The sequence below is a fragment of the Camelus ferus genome, chromosome 3 (genome assembly GCF_009834535.1).
Source record: "Camelus ferus isolate YT-003-E chromosome 3, BCGSAC_Cfer_1.0, whole genome shotgun sequence".
Lineage (NCBI taxonomy): Eukaryota > Metazoa > Chordata > Mammalia > Artiodactyla > Camelidae > Camelus > Camelus ferus.
Window position 1 is genome coordinate 23974505 of NC_045698.1, and position 19131 is coordinate 23993635.

The following is a 19131-nucleotide window of genomic DNA, read 5'->3' on the forward strand; positions in this document are numbered from 1 at the left end:
AATTGATTTATAAACTAGGAATAGAACCAAACCCCTAAAAAAGAATAGAGTTTCTTTCTGTACTTTACATGTAATCTAATCTCCCATTTAAAAGATATTACTTTTTAAATATCTGCTTTTTTAAATATTGCATATGTTGCTACAACTGAAATGCCAAATGATTTAAAAGTGGTTTTGGAAAACTGTGGATAAAACTTAGAGGTTTAAAATGATGAGGTCTAGAGATTTTTTTCATTCCTAAATTGCCCCTCAGCCACAGTGTGTAGTGTTCAGTAACTCCCTTGTGTTTTAGGAAGGAAAGAGGAAATAATCTTCTTTCCAGAAATACATCATCAAAAGCGGTGCAGTTAATGACAAATAGTAGATTGGAACCTATGCTGACGCTTACAGAGGGCTCCCCATGTGTCAGACAGTGGGCGGAGCGCTTGACTTGCATCTTCTCATTTGATCCTCGGAAAATCTCTAATGAGGCAGGCATTCTTATTGGTCCCATTATACAGATGAGAAACCAAGGCTCAGGGAGACTAATTGACTAGCTCAGGGTCCTACAACCAGCAAGTGGGATTCAAAGCCATACAGCCCAGCTCCATTCTTCATCCTTACAATGGCCTGTGCGAGCCTGCTTCTGACTGCTTAATATGATTTCCTAAAAACAGTTTTTCCAAAGCAGAAGATAACCTCATGACCTACATTGGGGAGTGGTTGGAAAAGGATCTCATTGGAATTGGAGGCTCTGTTAACAATGAGTAGTATGAAGGTATAAAAAAAGAACCAAAGTTTGCCATTGGCAGCAACATGGATGGACTTGGAGGGCATTATGCTAAGTGAAATAAGTCAGACAGAGAAAGATAAATATTATATGATATCGCTTATATCTGGAATCTAAAAAAACCCCCAGCAAACTAGTGAATATAACATAAAAGAAGCGGACTTACAGTTCTAGAGAACAAACTAGCAGTTACCAGTGGAGGGTCAATATAGAAATAAGGGAATGGGAGGCACAAAATATTGGGTATAAGACAGGCCACAGGGATGGATTGTATAACACAGGAAATGAAGCCAATATTTTGTAACAACTGTAAATGGAAAGTAACCTTTAAAATGGAATAAAAATAAAAAATTAAAATAAAAGGAAGAATAAGTAGTAAGTTCGGGGTCCTCAGCATATATGAATAGTCCATGTTTTCCAGAATGGCCAGCCTAAAGCTTTAGCAGCGTCATGTCTCAGGAAAGTCTCAGACTCTCAAAATGTCTTTTGTCCCATAAATCAATGGTAGGTTTCCTTATCTAAACTAGCAGAGATTTGGAAAGAAGGCAGGAATTCTCCATCCACAAGTTGGTCTCTCCTTAGTGGTTGACCGAAGTGTCCATTGCTGCTCTTTCTTTCTTTGGAGCAGAATTGGTAAAACGTGGAAAGTGAATGAGACCCTATGGAAAAGATTCTCTCCTCATTTTCTAAGCAAAATGCTTTCATCAAATATCTTTTTTCACATGCATTCGGACAGACTTTAAAAAATATGCTTAGAGAAAAACCAAAAAATTACACTCGATTCTCCTTTTTTTAGGTTAACCAGAAATGTCTGTGAGGCACAAAGCCCCTGGTGGGGAGGAAAATAATCGTCTAGCTCAGTCTCAGACTTCTATTTCTGGAACATAATTACCAAGGAGAGCGAGCAAGGGGCAGGCATTTATTGAGCACTTACTAAGTGCCTCGTGGTGTGGGATAGAAAATAAGAGCAGTAAGAGCTTAATTAAAAGATCCCTGGGAACTAAACATTGTAAAAACAAAAAGCACACATTTCTATGTAAACTGTGCAAGCAAAGCTGCCTGAGGGAAGGAAAAACCATTAAAGGGATGAGGAATTATGAAGCTGGTCCTTTCTTGCCAAGTCTTTGGGGGTCCTTTCCCCCTCGGGGAGAAATAGCCTCTCTCAAATCGCTTCACATTCTCTTCCACTCAGTAGGCTGGTAGGCTCCCCGCGTCTCTGCCTAGAAGCTGGGGATGCAATGAGGAACTAGATCCCACTAAGAAGCTACAATTCTAGTGAGGACTTACATAAATCCTATCACTCTCCTCTCCCCACCTCCCTGGTTGGTCAGAGTATGATCATCATTCACATTGATAAATGTATTGGCCAATGACAGTTCAGACAAAGCTCATTCACACTCAAATGTGACCTCCCTGATGCATTTGCATTTTAAGTCTATTTCTTCCAAATATGGATAAGGAGTTTCAGATACCACTACATAGATTTTAAGAGGAAGAAGGGGAGCCTAGAGTCACCTCGGGCCTGCTTGTCTAGCTGACCCCAAAAGTCTCAGTTCAAATGTCACCTCTTCAGAGAGCCCTTTGATGACACTAGAGATACTGTCGGCTCTCTGTTACATTAAACTGTAATATTTTATTAATAGCACTTACCATTACCATAAATCCTCTTGTTTATTTCTTTATAGTATGTCTCCCCTACACTTTTTTCTGAGCATTGTGAGAGCAGAGATCTTGTCAAATTTTGTTTTCTGCTCTGTCCCCAGGGCCTAACACACTGGCTAGAGCTAGAACATAGAAGGCCCTCACAGGATCATGTTCAATGGATGAATGAATGAGCAGGTGAATGAGTGAATGAATGAATATATTTGACCGACTGATTTAATCCTTGAAAGTGGTTGGCAGAGTAAATCCTAAGAGTTCTCATGACAAAAAAAAAAAAATTTTTTCTATTTAATTTTGTATGAGATAATGGATGCTCATTAAACTTCTTGTGGTCATCATTTCATGATGTGTGTAAGTCGAATCATGATGCTGTGTGCCTTAAACATATACAGTCCTGTATGTCAATCATATCTCAATAAAACTGGAAGAAAAAATTAATTTTAAAATAAGCTTTTTAAAAAGAGTGTTTGGCAGGACGCGTAAGATCAACTAGTATTTGTCAAGGGTGTTACCAGAAAAAGGAAAATAAGAATTACCTTGGTTCTTAGTCACCTGAAAAAAAAAGAATTTTTGACGAGAGACAGAAAGCATGATATAAGCAAGATTTTTATTAGCAAAGTAAAAAAAATAGTAAAAGCTAGTACACTCTCGCGAACTGGGAGCGGGCCGATCCAAGAGAGGAAAAGTGGCACTGTTCCTTTGTTTTTCCTGTTTTTATATCCTGGTTTCGTGATTGACTGATTGAGTGATTGACAACTCAGGTTCCCTGTGCTCCGGCACACCCATCCCCTTTTGGGCAGGTTCATTGGGTCAAGTTATACCAGGGCCGCCTCACATGCGCAGCTGCAGCTCCTTGATTTTAACTGGCTTCTTTTACTGGCCCTCACTTAGAGAAAGTAAAACTTTCTGGAGTCTCTTTTCCTGACTGCAGACACACTGCCATTTTCTGGGTTGTTCCTTTCCCCTTCTTCTTCCCCTGCCCAGTGCTCATTTCTATCTAAACTACCTAACAAGGGAACCAGGAATACTCAATGGGGAAAGAATAATCTTCTCAATAAATGGTACTGAGGAAACTGGATGGCTACATGCAGAAGAATGAAACTGGACCCCTATCGACACCACTCACAAAACTTAACTCAAAGTGGATTAAAGACTTAAATGCAAGACTCCAAAGTATAATACTTCTAGAAAAACCATAGGGGAAAATTTCCTTGATATTGGTTTTCACAGTGATTTTTTGGATATCACACCAAAAGCACAAGCAACAGAAACAAAAATCAGTAAATGGGACCACATCAAACTAAAAAGCTTCTGTACAGCCAGAGAAATAGTCAACAAAATGAAAACGCCACCTATGAAATGAATGAAAATATCTGCAAATCTTATATCTGATAAAGGATTAATACCAAAAATATTTAAAGAACTCATATAACCCAACAGCGAAAAAACAATCTGCCCATCTGTCTCGTCTTGACCAGGGACACCCACTCTGGATATCTCTCAGTTCCCTCTTTCACTACCATGTCTGTGTCTTTTATCAGTGACCTGTCCCTTGGGAAAGGGCAGTGACATTCTGACTTCTCCCGTGGATGGGCAGTGGGCACCCCTACCTCCACTCCCATTGTGTTTGTCTGTTTATTTTACAACCCAGAAAGGTTTTTTCCCCCTCCCATGTGTTAAAGCTTTGCTCCAAGGTATGGTTCTTCAGTCCAGCAATGTGGCTGGGAACTTGTTAAAAATGCAGAATCTGAGCCCTCCTTCAGAACTACTGAATCAGAAGCTGCCTTTTTAAAGAAATTTCAGGGGATTTGTAGGCACATTAAAGTTTGAAAAGCGCTATTTAAAAAATCATCACACTGAAAGAACAGTTTTAAAGCAATAATCTGCAAATGTATTGTATCCAAGAGTCACTTGGGATGCTCCTTAAACATGCAAATTTTCTGATCCACCCAAAGGAGAGATCCTGGGTCAGTATTTCTGTGGACCAACTAGTGCATAGAACACACTTGGAAAAACATACCTTTAAACAGAAAAAGTATAGCATCTTCACTGGACTTTTCATCACCTTAAGGTGTTTATAGCATGTTAGTGATGCAGAAAAATTGACGTGGGGCGTGAGGAGGCCCGTGTCCCAGGTCTCACTTGAGCCCCTGGGACGTGCCCCGCCAGGTGTGTGTCCTTGGCTTCATGCAGGAAAGAATTCAAGTGCGAGCCACAGTTAAGTAAAGGTAGATTTATGTAGAGAGATACATACTGCATAGAGGGTAAGGCAAGAGAAAGGCAAGGAAAGAGGTGTGGGAATCGGGTGATCAGGTTAAAGTAAAAGTAGGTACACACTCCATAGACAGAGTGCAGGCCCTCTCCAAAGAGGAGGGTCCAAAAAGGGCGTCTAGGCGTGGTGTTGCCAGTTTTTAATGAGCTCAGTAGCTTCACACACCTACAGGTGGAACCATTCCAACTGCCCTGGGGAAGGGGCTGGGATTCCCAGGAATTGGGCCACCGCCCATTCTTTGGCCTTTTGCGGTTAGCCTTGGGACTGTCATGGCGCCTGCGGGCATGTTATTTGATCACGCTGTTACAATGAGCATATAATGAAGCTCAAGGTCTACTAGGAGTCAAACCTCCCGCCAACATAATCCTCAAGGCCAACTGGGAGTTGAATCTTCCACCATTTTGGTGTTAAATTGCTGTCATTCCTTGAGTGGCTGTGCCCTGCCCCCTTCCATCCTGTGTCATTAGGGTGATTCACTTTTGACATGCTTGTCCAAGTATAAGTCCAGTAAACTTCATTTTTTTCCCTTTCAGAAAACTCCTTAAAGAATTCTTTAGTCACGGCTCCTAGATGTTCAGATTTCTCCCTCAGTTTTCCCCAGGGCTTCTGGAGCCATCCCCAGCTTTAACTGGCATATGTGTCTTTCCCTCTGCCTTCTGGCTGTGTGTGTTTGGTGAAGACGGGGCCAGCGTGCATTAGGTCACCTGCTGAGGAAGTAGGGGAGCATCCTCTCAGTACAGCAGTTCTGCCTTGACTCTGATGGGCAGGGACATTTCCCTTTTCTCTCCATACCTGCTGCAGGTGGGGAGAAAAGAGAACAGCATGAAAAACATGTGGTAATTTTTTTTTAATGGCTATTTTATTACATCCCTGTCACTTGATTTCCTTCCATTTCCTGCAACCAGAATGTGCCCACAAATCCCCATCCAAAATGAGTATTCAGGCTGGGTTCAAATTCCAGCCCTGGTGTTTTCTTACTATGTGACCTTGAGCAACTTTCTTAAGCTTCCCTAATCTATTTCCTATGTCTGAATGGAAATAATAAGAGTGTTTACCCCCTAAAGTTGTTGTGAGGGTTTTCAGAGCTAATGTTTACACAATATTGCTCTATGTTTTCTGCAAAACAAGCATTGATAAACTTCAACAAATTATCAAAAAAGATGCTTTGGCAGAGATAGCTAGATGCCCACCTGTGATGGACTGGTACTTTGCTGGTCCCCAATGAACCATCCTTCCTGCTGTTGCTGAAAGATTGGCCCCCATCTCTGACAAGCCAAATAACTCAGAGACCAAGTCTTGGAACTTAGAAGAAAAGAGGCAGCTTTATTACTTTGCCAGGCAAAGGGGACTCACAGCAGGCTGGTGCCTTCAAAACTGTAAGCCCACCTTGGGGATGGGGTGGGGTGGTTATATAGTCAGAGCTCAAAAAATAAAAGCTTCAGTAATAATCAACAGCATAAATTTCTCATCAGAAGACTTAGAGTGGTGTCATGATGCCTCCAGGTGACCAATTCTATAGAGGCTAGTGGTTGTCACTTTTTTGATGTCTTTATCTCGTAAGCACTCAAGGTGTGGTCTTCTTGGTAGTTAGCCTATTTTGTAAGGTTACAGTTCTGTGACCTTGTCTCTGGAGATCGACTCGGAGACCAAGCATGATTATTACTTTCAATTCCTGGAATAAAGTAGAAACAGTAAGATCAATAGCTTTAGTTTTAACAATGGGCCTGGAGCTGTGAGTAGCAACCGCTCAGTCAGGTCAGTTGACCGTTTTAAGGGCAAGCACAAGAATAAGCAATCTGTTAGCCTAAGTGTGGCCATGTTATCAATCCTCCTTCACTGGCACTTGTGCCTTTGTGTAATTGCCTCCCACTTTGACTTTGGGCTTGGCCGTGCCGTTAGCTTTGGCCAATGGGGCCACAGCAAGCGGGGTATAAGTAGAGTCTTGATAAGCATTTGCATATTGAGGTGTATCTTCTTGGAACATTCCTCCTTGGAACCCAGCCACAGTCCACAAGGAAGCCCAAGAAATCATGTAAAGGAGGGCCAACATCTCAGCCAACAATGCCTAGCTGAACTCCCAGCCAGGGACCAACACTAACTACAGAAGTGAGGCCATTTCAGATCATTTGGCCATTCCAGTGACCCAGCAATATACCATGTGAAGCAGAAGAACCAACTGGTCAACCCACAGAATCTTGAAAAATATTGGACTATATTGTTGTTTTAAGCCACTAAGTTTTGAGCTTGTTTGTTTTACAGCAACAGATAAACCCAATATCCATTCTCCCCATTTTCATATTAGTAGGACTCCCATTTTATTTGGTGTACAGTGTACCCAGCAAAAAATCTGTATTTCTTTCCCTTCCTTTCCAATGGGGATGGCCATGTGATACAGTCTTGACCAATAAAATTAAGAAGTTGGATGGGGCTTTCAGAAAATCTCCCTAAGAGGTGCCAGGCCACACTGACTGTCCACTCCTCCCCTTCTGCTTGCCTGGAACACAGAATTAGTGCTGTAGGTGGGTAAGCTGTCTTCTAACAAAGTGGGGAAAATCTGGAGAATCACAAAGACCTCAGACCTGACAACCTTGAGCCACTGATCTAAATCAAGCAGATTCTTAGAATATGAGAAAAAGAAGTCCCTATTTTGCTAAAGCCACTGTTTTACAACAGGCACCATTATTCCTGGAAGAGGCATCTCATCCCAATGCCCATGATGCTTCAATACGGCAGTATTTACTAGCACGGAAGCTGCCTACTATAGTCATTCTCAACCCGGGCTGCACATTAGAATTGGAATCCCTGTGGGTGGAGATGAGTTTACTTACGTTTTGGTTCCCACTGCTTCACAATATTTCAGCAGAATAATACGCCTCGCATTTTTCAAGGGCACAGCTGGCCCAGCAGCATGGCTTGGCAAAGCCACAGAATAGTGCTAAAGAACTAGAGAGCAACACAAAGGCATCTGCTGTCTTCTTTTGTGACTCTTGGACCACGTATGTCTGCAGGTCATATCTCCAAATCAGTTGGAAGCTCCTTGGAAGTCAAAGACATCTCATATTTCTTCTTTCTATGTGGGTTCAATGCTGTACCTTATATATTAGTTGATAAAGTTTCCATAAGGATTTAGCAAATTGTACCCCAGAAGTGTTTAAACTAGATCTGATGACATTTTTAATAACAATTGAATTGCTTGCCATATATACCACAATTTTATTTCCCCCCAGATTCTATGAATCTCTCATGTTTCTCCATAATAGTAATAATTATTGATATTATCTATTTAGTTCTTACTCTGTGCCAGGGACTGTTGTACATGCTGCATATGTATTAATTTTTTTTTAATTTATTGAAGTATAATTGATTTACAATGTTGTGTTAGTTTCAGGTATACAGTGAAGTGATTCAGTTATTTACATATATATGTATCTTCTTTTTTCAGATTCTTTTTCATTATAAGTTATTACAAGATATTGAATACAGTTCCCTGTGCTATATAGTGGGTCCTTGCTCTTTGTCTATTTTATATATAGTAGTGTGATACGTTAATCCCAAATTCCTGATTTATCCCTCCCCTCACCCCCACTTTCCCCTTTAGTAACCATAAGTTTGTTTTCTATGTCTGAATCTATTTCTGGTTTGTAAATAAGTTCACTTGTATCATTTTGATAAAGTCTACATAAAAGTTACATATATTTGTCTTTCTCTGTCTGACATACTTCACTTAATATGATCATTTCTAGGTCCATCCATGTTGCTGCAAATGGCATTATTTCATTCTTTTTTTATGACTGAGTAGTATTCCATTGTGTGTGTGTGTGTGTGTGTGTGTGTGTGTGTGTGTGTGTGTGTGTGTGTGTACGTACCACATCTTTATCCCTTCATCTGACGAGGGACATTTAGGTTGCTTCCACGTCTTGGCTATTTTAAGTAGTGCTGCTATGAACATTGGGGTGCATGTATCTATTTGAATTAGAGTTTTCTCTGGACAGATGCACAGGAATGGGATTGCTGGATCATATGGCAACTCTATTTTTATTTTTTTAAGGAACCTCCATACTGTCTTCCTTAGTGGCTGCACCAATTTACATTACCAAAAGGAGGGTTCCTTTTTCACCACACCCTCTTTTATGTATTAATTATTTAATCTCCAAAATAATTCGAGGCAGGTACTAATATTACCCCTATGTTGCAGATGAAGAAACTAAGGCCAAGAGACACTAAGTGATCTGCCCCAAATTGCACTAGGAAGTGGGGAAGACAAGGCTCAACCCCACAACCTGGTAGTATTTCTTCTTTGTTTTTGTATTTTTAAGAAAACTCTCTCATTTCTCATCTTTACTGCATGTTTAAAAATAAAGAGAAAACAGGCGGTCAATCATGGCTGCTGCCCCAGAGCTGACAACTGCTTTGGGCCGAGAAGCCCACCATCTAGGCCACGCTGGGACGGCTCCTGCCATGATCCAACTTCTCTGTTCTCACCGGTCTTCTTGTACAGAACTAGCCTCACATGCACTATTCTAAAAGTTCTCCAAGACGAATTGTTTTCCATCCCTCTGAACCGAACACGCACGTAAGAATCCACATACTTGGAGCAGAAGGCCGTGCGGTCAGAGGGCGAATTGGGTTGGGAAGGAACACGCTGAATGTCCTTATAATTTGTGTTTCTTAACATGAGCATGTTATGGTGGGTGTGAGTGGAGAGGCCTATTAAGGCACACAGTTTAAATAAAATGTTTAAAAATACTTCCCAGGGCCCACAAGGCAAATAAGAGACCCACTCAGACCTCCTCCTCCCTCTCTTTGATCCTGAGACCTGGGTCTTTGGGTGGCAAGTTTCCCAGACTAACTCAGTGCCAACCTCGTTCTCTGGTTCTCCTAAATGGCCTCCAAAAGTCCCTTCCCTGCTACATAGTTTGAAAGGACAAACTCCCCTCTGTTTAGCCAACAGTGACCTGGAAATCCTTAACCCCAGAACCCTGCCCTCCTCCCTTTGGTCTATTATTATGAAGCCAATCTGTCTTCTTGGCATTTGTGTTCCAAGGGTTCTAGGAATCCATGGCAGGAAGTCACTGTGGCCTCTTTCCCTGCTTCTGCTGGCTTCTGTGCACCTTCCACGTCCCACATCAGCTCTGTGGAAGGTCTCTTTCCACAGCGATCTTTCTGGCTCTCCCCGGTTGTGCCTCTTCTCTGTGGCATGTCACAGGACAGCCAGGACCATTTTCACGGCCTTAATCTTTTTGTGCTGAAACACAAACAGGAAATCTAGAAAAAGAAATTACAGGACTCTCCTTGAAGGAAAAGGTGAAGGAAGAATAACTTAACCTTAGGAGAACTTCCACCTCGAATGTGAGAAACTCGCTTAAGGCACATATTTGGATCATTGAGAAATTTGTGTTAAGGCAAAACTAACAAGGGACTTGTGGAATTCTGTTACATGTCTTCACACTAGCCCAGTCATATATCTTCCACAGTCTGCTGTGGAAGGTGTTTCTTAAAAATGTGTTCCCTCACAGAGTCGAAAGACCAATTTTGAAAACAAGAATCAAACTATTCCATGTAGTCTTCTAAGGATGGTAAAGAAAGCAACAAAGACAGAAACGTGAAAATGAATAACAAAAGCCAAATAGCTACAAAGCCTTTGAAAAACATAAACAAGAAGACATCACAGATGTGAAATAACTCATCAGTCAAAGTAGGACACAGATTTATTATGGGTGCACTATTTGGATGAGGAAGGAACACAAATTAAAATACCTTGTAAGCAGAAGTTGATCTCAATGGAGAAGACAAAAATCCGGAGCTGAGGTTTAGTGCCATAACAGAAAACAAGAGGACCAGGCCAACAAAAACAGCACCTCGGTTTAGAAACATTCTATCAAGGAATCATTCTGGAGTATCAACTTTCGCAAGGCCCAATGCAAGAACCACCTCACCCTCTTCACCTAACGTCACTTTGCTTGCAGTGCTAAATCAAGAACCAGATGCTCCCGGCATGGTTGGGAGAGCCAAGGAAGCTGTGGCCACACTTCATGATAATCTAGGGGGAGAGCATAAAGTGCCAATGCCCGAGCCCCACACCAGACCACTTTAACTAGTGTTCTAGGGTGGGGGGCCAAGGCAACTGGTGATTTTTAATAGGCTGCCAAGATGGCCACCCACTGCAGAGGAAGCCAGAAAAGCCGCCCCTGGCACATTCAGGGAATTACACGCCATGTTATTGTTTCTGACTGTGGAGCTTGGTGAAAGCCCCTTCTCTGAGCTTTTTGACAATCAACTGCCTTCTTGATGTTTGTGAGCTCTTCTTAATGGCCTCCTCCATCACTCTATGACAGACATTTTCTGGCATTTCTGACGTACACAGTAGAAAAACCAACTTGGCAGCATGGCTGGCTCTTTGGATTATCTTAAAGTGCTCCTTTTGAGAAAGGAGAGGCCAACAAGATTGAGCTTTGGGTGTTTGTGGCCTGTTCCAAGGTGATGACACCCGGGTTCTAGTCTTCCTGATGCAGTCCTCTGCCAGAGCTGGGAGAAGTAAGGAGATCCATAGGAGAGTAGTTTATAAATAGAGGGGCCTGAAAGCAATGCAAACTGCTGGTCGAGAGGACCACTCTGGAGTTAAGCATCCCAAACTACAATTTTTGGCTCCACTCTTTATGGTTCAAGGATTTGGACGACTTGCTGGATCTATTTAAAACTCAGTTTCTGCACTGTAAAAACAAGATAATACTCGGTCCAAGTTGTGGTGAGAATTAAGAAAAGCTGCATCTACTGCATCCTCCATCCACATTAGCTCTTAAGTGGTCAGTGGTGCACAGCAGTGAAGAGTGAAGGCTCTAGAGTCAGGCTGCCCTAGTTTGAATCCCAACACTGCCATGTCCCAGCTGTGTGACTTTGGGCAAGTTACTTAATCTCTCTGTGCCCCAGTTCCCTCATGTGCCCAAAGGGGATAATCATGGTACTTGTAGGTTTGACATAAGGATTGAACTGACCTAACATTAGGGTGGCCTGACATCTCAGTTTGCTCAAGACAGTATCAGTTTATATCTTTTGTCCTGGTGTCCTGGCTGGTTTAGCATTTGCCTGCCCTACTTCACTCTCAGAAGTGTCCCAGATTGGACAATCAAGTAATGGCCACTGAAGTTAATGAATATATCACTTAAAAGAGTCCCTGGTATAGAATAAATGTTAAGTGTATATTAGCCCTCAGAGCAGTACTACCCAATAGAAATACAGTGTATGCCAGATAGTAATTTTTAAAGCCACATTTTCAAAAGTAAAAAGAAATAACTGAAATTAGTGTCAAGGATATATTGAACCTACTATGCTATATCCAAAATATCGGTGTTTCAATGGGTAATCAATATAAAAAATATGTGTGAGACATGTCTCTTTTTTTTAATCTTTGAAATTTGGTGTGTATTTTGCATTTACTGCCCATCTCGGTTTGGATAGTGACATCCCAGGTGCTCGTGGCTACCATACTGGACAGCACAGTTCTGCAGACTCTCCATTCCTCATATGAAACGATGGACCAGATGGTCCTATGACGTTTTCAGGTCTGTAGTGTCAGGGTTCAGATGCTTAGCTTCTCTGCCCTACTCCTACAAGCAGGGCTCTGATGCAGGGCTATGGAATGTATTTTTACCAAGCGTCTCAGCCTCACCTCCCGAGCAGGTGCCCAACGTCACTGAGAAGGAAAGGGTAGTAACCCACTCCTGGAGAAATTTCTGCTGGCTTCCTGGCAAGTGGAAAAACCACAGGCTAATCAGAGTTTGTGGACTACTTTATTACAATGGTTCTATGATATTATGAAAAGCAATGCCAAAGTTACTTTATTAATTTCTCCCACGTCACAGTTTCCTCCTATTTGGAAATATCACCAAGAAAACACAAAAGGTGACTTTTCTATGAATATTTGAGCCTTTTCCCCATAGATTATCTCTCTCCAGTCTTCTGACTGTTTTTGTTCCATTCTCTGGACCAGGTCCAATATCACCACATTCCTCTAAATGATGCTGCCTTGAACTAGACCCAGAAGTGCAGTCAGATCCTGACCAAACACCAGATAGAGTGGGAAGGGTACTTTTTGGCTGTCTCTATTTCCTCCTTCAGGGAGAGTTTCTTTTTTATATATACATATTTTTATTGAAGTATAGTCAGTTTACAATGTTGTGTAGGGAGAGTTTCTTTTTATCTCAAGTCTTAGCTTTGGTTCCTCAGACTTAAGGAGTTCCTAATATGGGAGAACTGGTATGGATGAGAGAGAGAGCAAGAAAGAAGGGATGTGATATTACTTAATTTCAAAAATGGAAACTGAGCCCTACTGATCAATGAATTTCATTTACAGATCCTAAGTCCTGGATGGCAACACTCTTAGGCATTTACAATCTTTTTGGTATGACAAGACTGACCTGCTAGAACAGATGCTTTGCTATATCATGTGTGGATAATATTGCTTGTGAAAGCTCTTCAAAGTAGGAGAATGGTTTTAGGATGTTAGGGGCCATGTAATTCAACATTGTCTTTTACTGATGGGGAAAGTGGGCCAGGAGAGATCCGAACACGTGGTGAAGTTCAAATGGCAATTTAGTAAAACAAAGGGATTGGGAAATGTGGTCCCTTTGGGCTAATTACTCCTAGTGCTATACATCACATCATGGTTACTTTGATTTGGGGGTAATTCTCCAATTGAAGTTCAACATGCTGTTCATCCCCAAAAGGTTATACCAACTTCATGCAGTTTAGATGGTCATTTTATCCTTGCTGCCATCTCTCCAACCCTTTCACCTGGGTCACATCTCCATCAAGAGGTGGTATTCAATGTATTCTGAACCTAATTAGCATTTTCTAAAAGGCCTAGGCAAAAAAAAAACAACCAAAAACCAATGAGAAGACAGTGTTCAGTCTGGCATTTGACCACCGATCTCCCTCACAGGTGGCAGAACTTCAGCTGTGGACTGAAGCTGTGGACAGGTGGTTTGAGTTTTAAGTTGGGGGTCGGGAAAAGAATCTTGGCACATTGGACTTGGCACAGAGTCCTTCCCTCCACAACAATCTCTCACCCAGAGCTGGACTTGCAGATGTATAAAGTGGGATTATAAATTAAGGAGAATAAGCATACAAGCCACCTAAGGGAGCCACAGGGCTGACAGATGCGGGTGGGCTCACAGGCAGGTGGCTGGGACAGGACCTGGCCATGTAAAAGGAAAAAAAAAAAAAAAAAAAAGGAGAGGGACAGGGCTTCTATGAATAAAAGGCTGATGACCCTGCCTGACACAATTATTGTTTGATATTTTAACTCCTTCCACTACAGAATATGCTCATGTTAACTTTCCAAGGCAGCAGAGTAACACCCTGGACCACGCTCCAATTTCCACCTTCCCAGCTGCTGTTGCTTGAAGGAGACAGACGACCTCAAAATGGAACAGAAAACTCACAGGAGGCAGTATTGTTCCCAATAAGTACTCTAAAGTACACCATTCATATGAACCACAATGAAAAACTGTATTGTGGAAATTGCCAGCATTAAACTAAAAACTTTACCAGTTCACATTTCTTTTAGAGGGTGATTTTATTTGAGAGGGATTAACGACCGGAAGAGGAGTTGTACATCTTGCTTTAAACGGGGTATTCCTCACTTCTCTAAGAAATCTTGATTTAGGAAGGGAAGACCATGCAATTAGTTACACGGCTTTTGCTCCCTGTTTGTAAGTCACCTGTTCAAGATAAGACAGGTTGTTTCCTTGGCTTGGTGATGGGTGGGGGAGGTAGGGGTACGGTGGAGATCTGGCTAAGATCTTGTAAACTAAACTCTGTTAAGGCAAATTTCATTTTTGTTGGATTTTCTTTTTTGAAGTTCAATTGATTTAGAGTGGATCCCACCAAAAAAGGACTCATACCACTTATTTATGCTAGAAAGCTTCCTGCCCTGTGCAAAGAACCAAGAGTTCACAGGCAGAACACGGGGGCTTTGGTGAATAGAGACTTTCTAAGCCATAGCTAGTTGGCACGACCAGAATGAATGGCAAAGCCTTCCCAAATTAAATGAAAGGTGGAGAGCTTTGAAATCCTGGGAGTTAAAGGAGTCCATCACGGTTCAAACTCTGGCCTCAGCCGGCTGTGGAAGGCCGAGGAGCTCTAGGGGGCCTGAGGAGCAAGGCCGTTCCCATTTGCATCCTAGACCCGGCAGAGAGGGTGTCCCCCACATTGTGCCTCTCAGGTTAAGCTGTAGGGTTCTCCTTCCTAAATCCTGAGCTACACTTAACGCTGGGAGTTTTCGCCTGCCACCTGATGAGCGTTAGGAAACAGTCACTCCAACCAACTGGTTCAGTCCGGAGACTGTGAGCATATTCTAGTTTACTTTCTGTTCGGTAATTTTGGAAAGTACAACCGATTTGATTAGAGGGCGCTTGGATCAGTGATTTTAAAACACCCTCACGACCACAAACGACTTGGGACGTTAACCAGAAATTAATACTATTCAGGATCTCATCCGTCCTAAAGCCGGGGGTCAGAGCACCGGTGGTTTCCACTAACTTCAGGTGATGACGATGAAACAGATCCACGCGGGAGGGTCCCACGATCCGTGGAAAACTGAAAGCAAGCCGCGGACGCCGAGGGCGCGCAGGCCCTGGGAGGGGGCGGCTGCCGGGCCGGGAGCACCTCCCGCAGGTCCCGGCTGGAGCGCGGGGCCGGATCACCTGACTCGCGGAATTTGGGGCCGCGCGGGGTGGAAGGGGAGGGGAATGGTTAGCACCTCCCTTCCCGCTCCCGCGGGATCCGGGTCGGCGGGGGCCGGCGCCGGGCGGCCACGTGGTGGTGCTGCGGCTGCCCCCGCCCCGCCGGCCCAGCCCGGGAGCCGCGGCGCCCACTGACCCCCGCAGCGGGGTAGGAGGAGGGACTGAGGCGCAGGAAGCCGAGCAGGAAGCGAGCCCGGTGGCCGCGTTTTCCTGGGGAAGCGGCGGGCAGGGTGGCGCAGCCAGCAGGGAGCGGGAGCCGCCGCCGCCTGGATGGGGTGAGTGCGCGGCGCGGAGAGTTGGGAGGCTCCCCGGAGCGGGGTCCTCCCTCCGGTCCCCGCCTTTGTGTCTGGGGCTCGGCAGGGGAAGGAGGCGGCGCGGACGGCGCGCGGGGCAGAGTGGCTTGGCGGGGTGGCAGCGAGGGTCCCGCCACTGCTCCCTTGTCCCCGCCGGCCGCCAACTGTCTGCAAGGGGCAGATTGAGAAACGGAGGCAGAGGTGGCTGGTGGGGGTCGGAGCACAGAAAGAGGACGAGCCAAGTTAGGAGAGGGCTTTTTTTCCTACCGGCGGCCGAGACTCTCAGGCCGGCAGGGGCCGGGGGAGCTGCGGAGGGAGCGCGGGTGGGAATGAATGACCAGCCCCGGGCGGGGCGTTCTGGGCGCGCAGAGTCAGTTCCTTGGCCCACCTGCCTGGCCCGCCGGGTGCCTGGCTCCCCCAGGTCCCGGCTTCTGGGCTCGACCCGCCTCCGCGCTGAACTTGGGGGAGCTGGGGAGGAAGGCGCGAGCGGGAGACTCCGAGGGCTCGGGCGACCGAGGGTCTGCTATTGTTCCTTTTCTAACTCCAGGAGCCCTCAGCTGGTTCAAGGATGCAGGCGAGGCCACTCCGGGCCCGCGACTGCCCCTCGCTCACCGTCTTCCTTGTCCTTTTCTCCATCGCAGCTCTGGGGAGGGCCGAGAGGAGAGATGCTGGAGTTCGGGCTGACTCTGGGCAGCTGGGACTTCGGGAGGAGGGAGGATGCGGAGCCGCGAGAGGGGCGCCCTCCCGCCATCTACTCCAACCTCTGCTCAGGAGGGTGGGTACCCTCCCGTCGCTGCTGCCTTACGCAGGTTTTTGTGTCCGCGGTTTAGTTTCTGCAGTTTGCAGAGTTTGTCTGCTAACCCCTGGCTTATGCTCTTCTTTGAGTTTGGACCTCGTACCCCGCGTCTGTGGAGGAGGGGGCGCTCAGAGCCAGGAGGGGCAGCAGGCGCGGCAGATGGAGTCCAGGGTAAAGTGGAGGCGTTACAAGTGACCTCCCAGGGCCTGGGCTGTATAGCCAGGCTTAGCTTCTCCAAGGAGCCCAGCTCAGCTCAGCTTTGTTTCCAAAGATTGGGACACACTTGCGGACTCAAGGCCGCTTACCTGGACTGGCGGCTTTCCTTGGCCGCAGGCTCACAGGTGATTTAGATTCGTTTCTTGGCTTTCCTTCCGCGAGAGGAAGCATCCTGGGATGGCGAAACATTGCTAGTTCTCTGGAGAATATGATCTTAAGACCGTCAGGGGCCTAGCAGAGGGAGGAATTAGCTTTATCGATCAGTAAGACGCAGCAGAAGCTTATCTTACTGAGGAGAGTCTCACCTCCTTGAGGCCTGAACGAAGTTGGAAGAGAGTGCATCACAGGGAGGCTGGGTTTTAATTGCTCTGTCTCCAGCTTGCAGTCCTGTTCACAGGTGTGGCTGTAAATTTTATTGCTGATGGATGTAATCTGATCATGGTTTCTTGATGATGCTTAACTAGTGTCATATTTTTTCCCCTTTGGCTTGTAAAATAATAGATTTTATGTGAGGAAATTTACCCACTTATTGTAATTTTTAACCAGTGTTGGCATAACTTGGATTTGAAGAGGTGGCCCCCGTCTGGGCTGTCTCCATTCATTGAGATGCTTCATCAGTGAATTTATTGTATCATTTACAGTCCTTAGATTTGTTTTATGGCTTTTTGGGGGTGGGCAGGAGGTTATAACCCTGTTAAAAAGTCTTATTACTATTGTCTGTGAAATTTGAAAACAAAGAATGGATACTGGGCCCTGGAGATTCATTGAGGGCATGATATAGTGTCCCTGTCTGCTAGTATCTGACAATGAAGTTGTTTCCAGACTGACACTTCCATAGCTTCTTTGAGGCAGGCACACCTAGTATCACTCATGTTTTAAAGGTGAAGGAACTGGGCTTTGGAAGTTAGGGAAACTCGGACTTGGAGTTACTGGAATGTGATGGTGGAGTTTTGTCTCTCGCTTTCTCCCTTCCTTCTCTCAACTTTTCAAAATAAAAGTATGAAATGTTTCAAATATACATAAAGAGAATATAGTTAGGGTTTCCATTTTCCCACTACTTATGTCTGAGTTCGTAATCCTTCCATATTTTCTTCATGTCTCCCCTCCCCAATTGAAAATAAACTGCAACCCCAATTAAATATGTTCTCTATCCCCCCTCCTCTGCCTCCATCCTCAGGTAACCACTGATGTGAAGTTAGTGTTCAAAGTGTCCAGATATGTTTTAGTACCTCTGTATTACATTTCCACAGGCAATATCTGCGAGCTCGTGTGTTTAACATTTTACATAAATGGTATAACTCTATATACATACTGCTTGCATTTTTAAATTTGTCCCTGTATTTGAGATATATGTAGATCTTATTTACTTTAGCTGCTATGGAGAATTCCAGTGTATGAATAAATTATAAATTATAGGATACTCATTCCCTTGCCTTAGAGTGTTTCCAGTTTTTCATTGTTACACTTTTTCTGCTGAGGACACTTGATCTTTTTCTACTTTTTTACTATAAAAGTGCAGCAGTAAACATCTGAGACCTGTCTCCTTGTGCAGTTTCTCTGTCACACATACAATTGACTGCTGGGTAGTGGGATCTCGGTAATGATGCATTAATTATTTCACTCCTCAACAATTTATGTAGGGCATATGTAGGTTACTTGTTGAATGAAAAGTGAATTTGATCAGTTTTTAGCTCTAAAATTATGTTAGTTGGCTGAATTCTTTTGTTTTTCAATTTTTTTAAAAAAATTGAGCCTCTGAATTATAAAGTTGGAGCATGAGACAAACGTGGTGCTGAGTTTAGGATGCTTGTGTTGAAGCCGTTTCTTGGCCAGTCCCTGGTGGTGTAACCCTGGATCACTCACCCAGCCTCTCTTCCCCATTTCTTCCAGCATGGTAAGATTAAGGGGCTCAAATAAGCATTTGCAAAGGCACGTTCCTGCTCTAAGTGTGTGTGAAAATATGGCTGTGTTCATGTCTTTTCCCCCCTAATGGCAACCCCTTAATCTGGAAACAGTTAGAGGCGTTGAAACACATTGGCTTCCTGATTATTCCTTCAAATTTCCAGGCACATTCCTGCCTCAGAGCCATTGCATTTACTGTTCTCATTGTCTGGACTGCTCTTCCCCGAGATATGCCCAGGGCTGTGCCCCTCAGCCCCTCAGCTCTTTATGCAGACGTCAGTCCCCTTCTTAGCCTATCTTCCCTTGCCATCCCCTTCCAGCATGCCCTGCCCCTCTTTTCTCCTTTATTTTCCTCCATGGCACCCTCTAAATTGCCAGATAGTTTATATTAGTAGTCTGTCGGTCTGTACTAGAATGTATGATCCATGAAGACCAGGGTTTTATCTCTTTTGTTTCCTGTTAAGTATCTAATGTCCATG

The 19131-nt window shown here is 44.2% G+C and overlaps 1 protein-coding gene across 4 annotated transcripts in view; it reads left to right on the forward strand.

Annotated features, from left to right (window-relative positions):
- Positions 1–15589: 15589 nt before the first annotated feature.
- Positions 15590–19131, forward strand: part of RAI14 (retinoic acid induced 14) — a 139584-nt gene continuing 136042 nt past the window's right edge. For 2 of the 4 annotated variants that reach the window (XM_032470828.1, XM_032470833.1), the window contains exons 1-2: positions 15600–15720; positions 16380–16513. The gene's annotated coding sequence lies outside the window, so the exon portion shown is untranslated. Of the gene's footprint in view, positions 15721–16379; positions 16514–19131 lie in introns of all 4 variants that reach the window. The other 2 variants (XM_032470813.1, XM_032470819.1) reach the window with 2 other exon arrangements.